The following is a 13,017-nucleotide window of genomic DNA, read 5'->3' as shown; positions in this document are numbered from 1 at the left end:
CTGCTCTTTCTGCAGCTCCATTCTACTGCTGCAGCCTAATCATGTCCTCGATTTCTCCCTGTTAAGTAACACTGAAAGGAATTTATGGCATTATAAGATATCAAAACTACAAGGATGGAAGATGAAATATTTCATGCAATTTTGCATTTGCATCCTAGTTTATTCCACTGTTCTTACTAAGAACTAATGGTGCAAACGTGAAAAATCCATTAATTTGGATACAGATAATGCAGTATTTACTCACCAATCTCACTTAAAGTTTGTTAGCTTAAGGATTAAATTTAGTCCTTACACTTCAAAACAAATAGAGAACCCCCTCCCTGCTTTCTGCCCATCACTAAAAGCTTTCAGTTGTAGCACTTGAAGTACAAGGCACATAAATGAGTCAGACCAAACTGCCACTTTAATCAAACTTGTAGCACTTGGCTGTAAAGCACTACAAAAAAAAGTAAGAAAAACTGAAATGCCCTTAAGGATAATTGCACAAGCCAGGACTGCCATCATACAGAGAATAAATATTGGAAAAACAATAATCCAGAAAGGCTGATGCCAAGAGAATTAAATTAAATACCCACAGAAGTTAATTACTGGGACAAAAGAAAAAAAAGCGTATTGGAAGGAGCAAAAGAGAAGATAGACAAATAAACCTGCTACCTACTAAACTTGATTCCAACTATTCCTTCTTCTATTCCCCACATATAGCGTAAATTACAGTGGATACTGTGACAGGAGCAGATTACTGCAAGTACTGCAAGAAGAGTAAAAATTTAGCCCACACTTTGTCTACTTTATTGAATTTCATCTGTGTCTGTTTATTGGAATTCTTGGTAAGCACCCCGGTGTTGCAGATTAGAAAATGACAGAACTTTTTCAATTAATTTTTTTCTCATTTCAACACCATTCCTTGGAGAAGCCATCCAGTGCTGACACTCCTCTCTACAGTCAGTAAAGTGACAAAAGCACTCGGGGCTTTCATTTGGTGCTCACTCCTTCTCCAAACAGGCAAACCCACCCTGCTCTGGATTATGTGTATTTATTTAGCCTTTCACATAAAGACAAGGCAAATCTAAGATGACATGAGAGCATTATCTAGGGAGAGGGCTGAAGAGTATAAATTGTCTGTACTTCAGCTGCAATTGATGCTTCCCCTGCTTTTGGAAGAAGGACACCTATTTCACAGCATAGCTGGAAGCAGCCCAAGGAACATGAGATGGAGTAAGGGAGACGAAGTGAGGTACCCAGAAGACTGTAATACATTGAGGAGTTGGTGATCCATGTCACAGGCTGTGCTACATTGCATGGACAGCAGGGCCCCAGGCCTGTGCTGTGTTACTTTTCCTTGGCTGCAGGATAAACTGAGAGGACTGACTGTAAGAGAGGAGCTGCAGGCAGCTCTGAGTTGGTGCTGAGGATTACATCAATTGTGTGACCTTGTCTTTGCCTTAAAGTGAACCAGCAAGCTCTTATGCAAAAGTCCATTTCTTTCATGGCAGAAGCTTTTAACAGAAGAGCTTTCCCCCAAGAAAAGGCCAGAAGACCAATAAGGACTACAATGCTGGCAAATGCTGTGTGTTGTGCCCTGACCAGCAGTGAATGCTTCCTGTGACACTCTGCACCTTAGAGCTCTCTCATGGGAAGGACCATGAGGCTTTCTATTGTCTTTTTCCTTACTCTATTGGCTCCAATAAGTGGGATTCTCAGAAATACCTTATAGAGCCTAAGTCCATTTCTTATTGGGGTTATGATTAACACTGACATTAATGGGGTCTAACACAAAAGCCATACAGACTTGGAGTTAAACTGCTCTGAACACTAAAGCTCTTGCTACAGTTCTGGTAATATGATAGATCTCAGTGCAGTAGAAATATATTTTGTTCTCTTTTAAGAAGTCAGTTATAAAATTGATACACATCTCACAAATTTACAAACTTTCATTATAATTCCAATGCTCACTTGTTCTCAGAAGCATCTGAATTAAATATCAAAATATTATTTCTTTGAGGTCCCATTTTAAAATAATTGAATTTTAAAAATGTGTTTTGAAGAGTGGAAATGAACTATAAAGATTTACATAGAAAAATTTAAATTGCCTTTCACCAAAGTATTTCAGTGCAGCCCTATACCTTCAAAACTACTGCAAGAAATACAATATTCCATCATGCTATTGATCCCAGACTGTATCATGTCATCCATGATACATGGATGGAAGTAAAGTGCATGTCTTATGACTTGATATTAACAAGGCACCCTTTGACCATATCTCCTATAATATCACTACAGCCAAATACTCAAATGTAGATAAGGGAGTAAAAAGAAACTGGCTGGAATGTTGACTTCATAGCATTGCAATTATAAGCACCAAGTTCAGTGGGATGCATCTTTGGGATTGACAGTAGGGCAAACACCCAGTTGGGTGGGTCAGAGCTCACTCTTAAAAGCTTTATGAGCAGCTCCAAAGACAGACATAGAGGTGGACAGCAGTATGAGAGACAACAGACACAGTCTGCAACACAGAATCACAGATTTCTAGAATGGTTTGGGCTGGAGGGAGCTTCAAAGATCATCTGCTTCAAATCCTCTACCACAGCTAAGGACATCTTTCACTATCAGGTTATTCAAAAGTCCCATCCAACCTGGCCTTGAACACTTCCATGGATGGGGCATCCACAACTTCCCTAGGCAACCTGTCCCAAAGAAATCTGCCATTTCTCTGGGAAATTTCCATCCCACCACTCTCATAATAAAAAATTTCTTCATTTTTATCCAATCTAAATCCATTCTTCTTTGCCTGCCTCTATAGGCCTTGGTAACAAGATTTTCTCTATCTTTCTTGCTAGACCATTTTATATGTTGAAAGGCTACAATAAGGTCTCCCCTGGGTCTTCTCTTCTACAAGGTGAACAACTTCCAACTCTCTCAGGTCTACTTCATAAGATAGCTGATTCTAATTTTATGTACAAATTCACCATGAGTGTGGGCAAACACTGGATCCAGATGTGTGGCAGAGATATATCTCTGGAGACACTAAAAACTCAGATGTAAAACACCCTGAGCAACTTGATATAATCTGTCTCCCTGAGTAGAAAAACAATAAATATTTAACATGTCTAAAACCTGAATCTTCCACATATTACAGTGCAACTGGAAAATGAATTCTCTTGTTATCCTGTGAATGGTTCAAATACCTCAAATATATTTCCTATCTTTTAACAGAATGTAAAAGAGAAAACATTTAAAATTTTCAGGAAACATTTTTTTTAATTTGGTCTAGGTCATTTGGTTATGACCTTTAAAAAAATTGTTTCACTAGGATTAGCTTATTTTTCAAAATGTCATTTGTTGGTGAAAAAAAGTGAGGCCTTTCATTCTGAAAAGGTCAAAAAGCTTTGACCTTTTCAAAACTCTTATAGCAAAAAAAACTGTCAGAAAAAGTTTGTTTTGTGAATATCTGAAAGTAGTTGTTACAACAAAACAAGGTAAGACCCACTGCTTATGTTAAAAACTTTGTAGCATGGTTTTCAGTAAAGACACATGGTCTGACTAAAAAATGTTGACTCTCACCTTTTTTCTGCCTGCTTGAAGAAAATCTCACTTACCTTCATGAATAGCAATAATCTACCAGGACACAACTACATCTCAGCAATTAATAGTTTTACTTCCAGCCATAATTGAAAACAACAATTAGTAATAAAAATTCATATAATTGCAAATACTTAAATACTTTTAATATTGCGTATTAGGTATAAAGAAAAGAAACCAAAAAGTTTCTTGCTCCACAACAGTGAGCATTCCTGCCTGACTTGCAGTGTTTTTCTCAGCCTGTCAGAATTGCAGCACCTCTGGGCATGACATTTCTCTTGGATGAATGTCTCCTCCACAGTTTGTTAGACATTGCATACTGATGCGTTGTTTCCCCAAAGGTGACATCATTACAAGAGGTGTTATCTTTTTCATGCTGTCAGAAATACTGTCCAGCTTTTATTTTAAGCAATCTTCTTCTCTTATCTTTCATTTTATTTCCCCCCTTCATTTCACAGAGTATTTCTTTTAAGAATAGTACTTTGGACTTTTATTGTCCCCTTCTGCTACTTATACAAAATTTAATATATCTTCTCATTCTGAAACTACAGGAACAAATTCTCCACATTTTAACTAATTGATATTTTTTTAAATCTTTTTTTAAGGTAATTTTTTTTGTTTCCCCAAAAACAGGCTACAGCAACTTACTAGTTCATGTGTCACACTAGAAAGTTGCTTTGATTGTAGTAGACTCCAAACTACTGAAACATTCTAAATACTCATATTGCTAATTCTTTCTAAGTTACAGGTTCATAGAGAAATAAAAGTAATCAATATTTAAGTAATTTCATTCCAGTTTGCAAACTACATCTATGAAGATGAACTTCTATTTATTTGTAATCTTTCCAATTTATTCTAAAGTCACTTAAGTATGCATAGGCCCATAGCAATGTTTTGGACTGCAGTATCAGGATTTAAAATTCTAAAGGATTGTCATATAAGAAATTAATTCTTTGAAAAAACTGAGAAGGATTTAGCAACCTTACCTCAAAAACTCTCAAATTGCATGAACCACTCATAGGAGGACAGAAGGGGGCATTCACCTGGCTCACTGCAGACTACATTAAGAGAAATTAATAATTTGAATTCCCTGCACCCTCATATAGCACGAAAGAAGTGTCTGTAGGAAAGCAATTCAGAATTCCTAAAGTTAAAGAGCATATGAGGTGAATACCCTTTATTTGCTTAGCAAACAATGGCAATACAATGGATCAGATATATCTATCCATAACAGAAAAACAGTCTGAATTGTCCAGAGTAATAGGATCAGATACAAGGGATTGGATATATCCATAACCTACAAATACAAGCTTAAATTGTCCAGAATAATAGAATCAGAATGAGGTAAATCTGGCAAAAATGTCAAATGTCAAAACTGCAAAGGGTTGTCAGGCTAATTTCCCTGCTTTGCTGCCAATATCTCATGGTTTTGATTTACAATCTTTTTGATTTGCAGCTGTCCAGCAGTATCCCTCACATGAGCAAAAGCTGTCAATTCTATCACACTACCATGTATAATTACAGTGGTATAGTGACTGCCTGGCAAACAGACCTTTGTGTCTGCAGGCTGTGACAGGGAGACAGAAGAGCTGGATGCAGGGCTGGAATGTAAAGGTCTTCAGAGCTTCTCCTGGGGAAGATCCAGCTCCCTAAGGCACCCTAGCCTCTCCCTCCAGCAGCACTGGTGTTCTTGACCTTGTCACCCAGAAGGACCATCAGAGCAGCACAGAGAAAAGGTAGATATTCACAAGTCTAATTGTGTAATAATTTTGAGAGTATTATTGCTAGTAGAGTTGTATTGTGTTACTTGAGTACTGAACTCACTTGATTAATGCTGGAAAAAAAAAAAATCCCTGTTTGGGGTACTTTAATGTGAATGTTCTCTTTTAAATTAGGCTAACAATAAATTCCTGTCTCCACATACATGTGATGCCCAAGAAAAGATTTTGAGCTTATAAATAATTACTTAATTTTTTTTCTTTTTTTTCTTTTTTTTTTTTTTCTTTTTTTTTTGTCTTGGCATACACTGGCTCTGAATGATGCAGCTATGCAGCACCCAAAGCACCAAATCACCTCCCTAATGGTTTTCTGAGGAAAACAAGCAAAAACAAACAAGCAAAACCATCGAATGCACCGAGTGGGAATTCTGCAGATGTATTACAGCCTTGTAAAAGTCTCTCCCTTTGCATGAGATTTTTAACAATATTAGCTGTAATATTAACTGCCATGGAAACTGTGACTGTTGCTGCAGTGGCATCAGCAGTGGTCAAAACTGTGCTTCAGACAGAGAAATACTGCAAGCACAAGCAGTATTCTGCTGCTTGGGGTTTTGCTCTGTTTTGTTTTCCTTGCAGAAACACACCACATGGCTCTGAGATGTTTCAGACTGGCAGAAATCAAAGCCACCAGCCACCAGCTTCCAGCTGTCAGAGGGACTTGGCAGGCTATTATTTTATCATGGCTACTGCTAAAACTGCTTGCAGATCAATCAGTGGGGGACAGCAGTGGCATGCACAGATCAAAACTTAGCACAGCACCTCCTTTTTGTATTACAATATCTCAGAGTGCCCTGGCCCCACCTGGAGTGCTGCATCCAGGTCCTCAGCATAAGAAAGATGTGAGTCTTTTGGAGCAGGTCCAAAGGAGGATCATGAATAATATTCAGAGTGGAGCAATTATCCTACAAAGATAGGATGAGATAGCTGAGGTTGTTCAACCCTGAGCAGAGAAAGCTTTGGGGAAATCTTTTTATGCCTTTCCTGTACCTTAAAAGGGATTATAAAAAGGAGGGGGAGCAACTTTTTATGTGGACTGATAGTGACAGGAAAAGGGGCAATGGTTCTAAACTGGGGAGGGCAAGTTTAGATTAGATATTGGGAAGAAATTGCTTACTTGGAAGGTGGTGAGCCTTTAGAGCAGGTTTCCCAGAGAGGTTGTGGATGCTCCATCCCTGGAAGTGTTCAAGGCCAGATTGGAAGGGGCTTTGAGGAACTCAGTCTAGTGAGAGGCATCCCTGCCCATAGCAGGGATCTTGGAACTAGACAATCCTTAAGGTCACTTCCAACCCCACCCATGCTATGATTCCAGGATTGTATGAATTTTGATTGTATTTGCACTTAGTATTGCTTCTCTCTTCCTCCCCCCCTGCATCCCAAGGAACAGCTTGGAATAGTTTGTCACCCTGCTCCCACCAGGGATGAGAAGCCAGCCCTCACTTAGAGGCTGGGCACACCTGCTTATTGCCTCCATCCCATAAGCAACAGTGGCAAAAGAAAAAGATCACTACAAGGCTCACTTCAACTACACAAACAGAAATTAACATCAATAATCTGACTGCAGCTCCTCTGTTCTAGGCAAATTATTCAACCTTTGCCTTCATCTAGAGAAGATCTATCAGGAACTAAGAGTTATAAGAGGGTAAGGAGAATTTCTACCCTTTTGTGTGTGTGTGTGTGTGTGTGTTTTATGCCATAATTTCAATAGATAATTAGAAGTAAAAACTCTGTTAAAAAAAAAGGGGATACATCACAAATTTCAACCTGCTTACTGTGACAGAGACCAAGAATAATATTTGCCATTTGCCCTCTTTTTTTTTCAAGAAAATAACTCAAGTGCAGGTTCCAGCTGGGGTTGTAACGCCATGCAGGAGTCCTGATTTGCAGCAGCTGCTCTCTCCTCCCAGTCCTCACGGCAGGAATGGTCATTCTACAGCCAGTGAGCCATAACTCCCCAAATGATGCATGAAGGTTGCTCCTGCCATAGTGCTGGCAGGAGGCAGGATGCCACAGAAGCCTGGTGAACATTTCTCAGGAACATTCTTAACCTGGTGCTACCTCAGAGTCCCTGCCTGCACCAGAAGATGAAGGAAAGACACGAGAGGTTTTCAAATCCAGTGACTAAGCATCAAACAGAAAGCTTAAAGTAAGGTCTAGGATTTATTGCTGCTGGGGTTTCAGTAAAGGCAGCTGTAAGTAGGGATTTCATTGGATACTTATTCCCTCTAAGTTATGGCCTCAATGCAGCCCATAGAAGCTATACTGTGGTTTCTGAAAAAACAACATAACTGAATTATCAGTATTGTACTTCTCTCAAGAAAGGGCAGCTTAAAAAAAAGTAACATCTGACTTTTTTTGGCAAGCAATGGGGGAACAATCCAATTTACAAATATATAGGAATAAAATTTACTTCTGGGACGAGCAAAATTAAATTGAATTATGTTCCAAATGCTACTTTTGCCACTAATTCCATCTGTTCTACAAATTAAATCCTGAGCTGGGAATACCATAAAAAACTTAACAGGGTGCAAGCCATCAGAAGCTAATTAAAAGAAGCACTTTTTAAGCACATCTTTTACAAACACTCTGTATTTATGAAGTTACTATAAACCAAAACAAATGAACAGGAGATGTTCATGACATGGAATCAATCCCCAACTAGCTTATGAATCAGCAAAACAATAATAAATGGAAGTCATATATCAAACAAAATAATATAATCTAACACGTATTGTTTTCTTTTTGTTAATTTGGTAGAATAAAATTAATTTCATTACTTTCACTGATCTGCCAGAGTCTGCTCTTATATAAAGACTCAGTAGCTGGTTTAGTGTAGCTGTTTTAGAAAGCACAATACATCCTAATGACTGACAGCATGACAGAAGAGGTTTGACCTGACTACCACTTTCATAATGAAGTTTCTCTACACATAGAAAATGTAATTGAAGAGTTGTATTGCTTCTTTTGAAAGGAATCTTCCATACTTTGAAACAGTGACCCCACTAGACATTTTTTTCCCAAGACTACACACCGACAAGGACAAAAAGGAAAGAAGCTATTTGAAAGAAATTATTTTCATGTTGTAAGATGGCTGTTTTGTCAGAACACTGAACTAGGGATGTTTCATGAAACTAAAGAAACAGGATTAACTTTTCAAAGTAAAAACACTCTCTATACCAAAAAGACAACAGAAAATAATTCTTACTTTGAGAGGACTATAAACATTACCTTGTTTGCTGGCTGAATTCTGATTGTTACTGTAATATATGCTAAAACATTTTACAAGCAACATATTAACAAGTCAAAATCTCCACATACCTTTTCAAAATTCATTATAATTTGTAGCTAAATTCTTAATAATAATTAGTTGCAGTCAATGGCCACTTCTTAAACTTTAAAACTGATGAAAAACTGATACTTCCCTTGAATAGATATATCTTATTTCTCAGATTATACAAATGTGTTAAAAATCAGTGCATTTTTGGTATATGCAATAAATAAATCACTGTACATAATTAAAATTAATGCAAAAATACTGTTAGATATAATCTGCTTAAAATATGTTGAATGAATTTTTTGAGGGGAAAATGTGTGCTGTTTTCAGTTGCCACATATTCCTTTCTTTAATTTTCCTTACTAAGCTTAGGTCTACTTAGCTCAAGGATCATCTTTCTAATATCCTAAGATTTGAGCTATTACCTTGCTAAATATCATGGGAGGAATAAGCCACACAAACAAAAAGTATGTTATTACATGAGTAAGACACTGAGTAACAGTAAGAATATTTTCTCTTTAAAAATCACATTCTACACGGCTATAAAAAAATAATAAAGTCTTAAAATTAAACTATACAGGTAATTGCTGAAAATCATATTTCCTCAAGAAGAAACAAAAAAGGTTTTGCAAAAGGATACTTTTGAAAACCCTTGTTGTAATTTTGTCCTATGAGTAGTGACCTAAGGTCTGTCAAATGGTGTTGGCTTTAAGGTCATCTCCTAAAAGATTTGCTCACTTCTTACATAGAAAAACTTCCACTAAATTTAATGGAATTTTGCCTGGGTAAGGACCCTTAAGATTCCTGCATTAGTATATTATGCCCCATTTGATAAGTGAGAAAGTAATGACACAGAAAATGGTAATAATTTTGTTTGGTCTACTCACTTCTAAATGGCTGAAAACATCTTCCATTTTAAACTATATTTTTCATAAAACCTGTGTCTTTAGAACTATATTTTGACCAACCCTAAAAAGGGAAATAAAGCTAAATAAAGGTGAAAACTTCATTTTAGGCTTGCTTATATGATGTCTTCAACTATAATGAGAAAATCATGGGTCCTCCAGATAAAAACTGCCATAGCAAAGTAACAGCTCTAAGTTCTCCTTGTTTAAAGAAGCAGTAGGAAAATGCAGCAACCAAAACACATCAGTGATCTTGGCACAGCCATGGCCACCAGCCAGATGGCAGAATGATACAGCACAGCTCTCATGACAAAAAAACCTATGTTGTTTACAATCAAGGTTTACTTCTGAGGCAAATTGAGGCTGAACTCTTCTTCTATAACAATCTTCCTAACCTTAATGTTCCAAATTTTTGTATTTCTAAGTTTTGGAAGAAGATATTCATAATGGAATGTCTATTAGAAAGCATATTAAGAAAGAATCTTTCATATAGAGATGATTTCTTTTCTCTCTTTCTTTCCTTACAACATCTGTTTGCATAAGTTGCCTAGACATTGTGACATCCTGAGAAGACAGCAATTCCTTAATTGTCTAAGCATTTATTGTTGCAGCTTTTCAGCAAGCATCCAATTTAGTGGTCAGGATGAAAAAGTGAAAAGAGTATTCAATATGTCTTTACATAGGATTTCTGTGACAGATCTATTAGCTCTCATTCTATTGCTTTCAGCAGAAAACTGCTTTCCTGTGGTCATTTTGTAAACTTCTTTATGTGAGTAAATCAGAGTGGTGCTAAGAAAATCACTGAAGAAGTTTTAAATACCTACTGCTGATGCACAATACATTAAAAAAGAGGATGTTCAGAACAATTCTGCACACTTGGGATGCAAGAGATGAGGGGGTTTTGTCCAAAGTCTATAGTAAAAAGATTTGTATTGCACTGATTAAAATAGAGAAAATGGAATATAAAATGGGTTTAGAAACATTATAGGATATTATTTCTTCTCTAAATGTTATACAGATTTTATTATATAAAGAGCAAAAGCAGATATTGAAAAATACTGGCATTTACACTACTTCTTATACAATACAGTAATTTCATCATAGATATTTAAACCTAAAGTAATGAAATTCTGGTTCATTCAGGTGACTGAAAGGTCTCAGATTGCAGATCTCTGTTACCACTGCTGAAGCTTTTTTTGAACCAACAGATCTTGAATTCCTTTATGTAAAATGGAACAGCTTCATCAGAAGGGGTAAGAACACACAGTTAAGTCCCATCCCAGACATATCTATACCTGATTATTTGAGCATTCTCCTCAAAAATAGGAGCATATTTTTGAATTTCATTTGACACTGGAACAAGCTAAACATTACACTGTTGAAGAAAAATGGGAAGTCATGAGGTTAGCTCCCAGAAAGAAAGTATTCAGACCATTTATTTATGTATTTGTGTATTTAATATATTGAGGAAACACTTAGGTCAGGAAATTACTCCGGACTGAAATCCCCAGAGCATAGTAATGCTTCCCAATAGTGCTGAGTAAGGTGCATAAATCTCAAAGAGATATCTAATTTAAGAAGTATTTCTGTGTTCAGCATTTCCTACTGGCTAGCTCAGTCTCCCTGCTCAGCCTGATGCTGTTACTAAACCCTTTTCTGAGACACCAGACTGATACATTCTACAGGAATTCTCTGTGTTATAGTAACACAGATTTAGATATCAGCAGGTTACAAGTTAGGTGCTATAGTGGTACACAGCTGAATCTCATCCCTTTGTGACTCCACAGTCTTGCAAAACTCCTTAAATTTTGATTTTCCCTCTGATACAAACTTGGTCTACTCTATCAAGAGAACTATGTCGATTTAGGTGAGTGCAAGTCTGTCCTGATCTTGCATTAAAAGTATGAACTTGTATCAGTCATAACAAGCACTCAATAACAATCCATATTTGAAAGAGAAGCTAAAGTGATTATTGCCTGAAAACTGACATAAGAACCCTAATTTCTATTCAGACAACCTTAAATAGTGGGCAAGATGAACACCAACTTGATGATATGGCAGTTTTCTAGATTACCATTTGTATAGAGGGCATAACCAAGACAAATCACTGGTGAGTGATTTGTGCAGCTTACCTCTTAGCCCAAAGGGAAGAGGCATTCTGTGAGAACAGCTCAGTTGGTGGCTATCCTGTTACAGAATGACAAGTGGTCTGATTGTGATACACAGTGTAAGTGCTTTGTTCTCATTAAAAATGAACATGCTGTGGGAGACTTTTACCACTCACTCCACAGGTACCCACTGTGAAAAGCTAAGATATAATGAATATGTAATTTGGATATGTCTTTTATGAAAAAATCCAAAGAATTCAAAATAAAACTTGGGAAGAGCCCTGATTTTGTCTATTCTACCTAGAGTTTTAAATGAGGTGATTTGCTGTTCCTGAGCTTTATCACCCTTTCTTCCAAATGCTTATGGGATTGCCATGTCATACTGTGGCATGTGGACAAATTATCTGTTACATGTTATAGCTGGAATCCTATCTCTGCCCCAAGAAAATCTACAAAATCTATACACACATCATGTAATGTACATGGCATTTCCATGGAACATTTTTCTTTTATCCTTGGCTATCTTATCTGAAGTCTGTTTGTAGGGATGATGCCTGATATTCTAATCATCTGGGCAGGCCCTACAAATACACTATTTTTTTCTTCCAGCCTGGAATACTACCATTCAAACATACAACCAAATTAAATTTTAAAAATGCCACCACACTTCAACTAAAATGCAAAAATGGACAAAACTTATTGCTTATAAAATGACAGGTTTAAATCTTGTGATTATGGAATATCCCAGCTTCAGCATTAGTTATACATTAGTTACTTACAGTATTAAAAATGGTCATAAATTCAACTTTTAGTCTGTGAAATACAGTATTTAAAAACATTACTTCATTACAACTTCACTATTTTTTTATGTGTCTATCTGAAATGTCTGCAGCTGTGTGTTTGAAAACTAAGGCATCTGAAGCATTACAGAGTAACAATGGATACCAAGTAATATTTAGTGAGGTTTTTTTTAAACAAATCTATTGTTTTAAGTATCATACATAAAACATATAGAATATGAGAAGTGCCAGAGTTGTCAGAAGTCTCTGAGTTACATATGCTTCCTTGGCCAGTAGTTCTGCAGCCACTTCCATTCAGTTTTACACTGCTTATCTGACAAAATGCACACAGTTACCTGCAACCTTGCATCAATTCTGAAGCACAGCAGAAGGCTTGAGCATATTTAGAGCAAGAGGCAACATGACATAATGCTATCATATTTTTCCAGGATCAACATCATTAATTTTCACTTCTCAAAATGTCAGAAAAATCATTCTTCTTTTATTTTCAATCACTGAACAATATATTTGGACAGTGCTGTAATAGAGTCAATTAAAGTATTTTGATACTCTCTGCTACACTTGAAATTAAACAAT

At 36.7% G+C, this 13,017-nt stretch overlaps 1 protein-coding gene across 6 annotated transcripts in view; it reads right to left on the bottom strand.

The window, feature by feature from the left end:
• The window catches only part of ADGRB3 (adhesion G protein-coupled receptor B3), a 439,829-nt gene that overhangs the window by 384,507 nt on the left and 42,305 nt on the right, over nucleotides 1-13,017 (bottom strand). The gene's annotated exons all lie outside the window — the stretch shown is intronic.

This window comes from Oenanthe melanoleuca, chromosome 3, assembly GCF_029582105.1.
Source record: "Oenanthe melanoleuca isolate GR-GAL-2019-014 chromosome 3, OMel1.0, whole genome shotgun sequence".
NCBI lineage: Eukaryota > Metazoa > Chordata > Aves > Passeriformes > Muscicapidae > Oenanthe > Oenanthe melanoleuca.
This window is presented reverse-complemented; position numbering and strand designations above follow the sequence as displayed.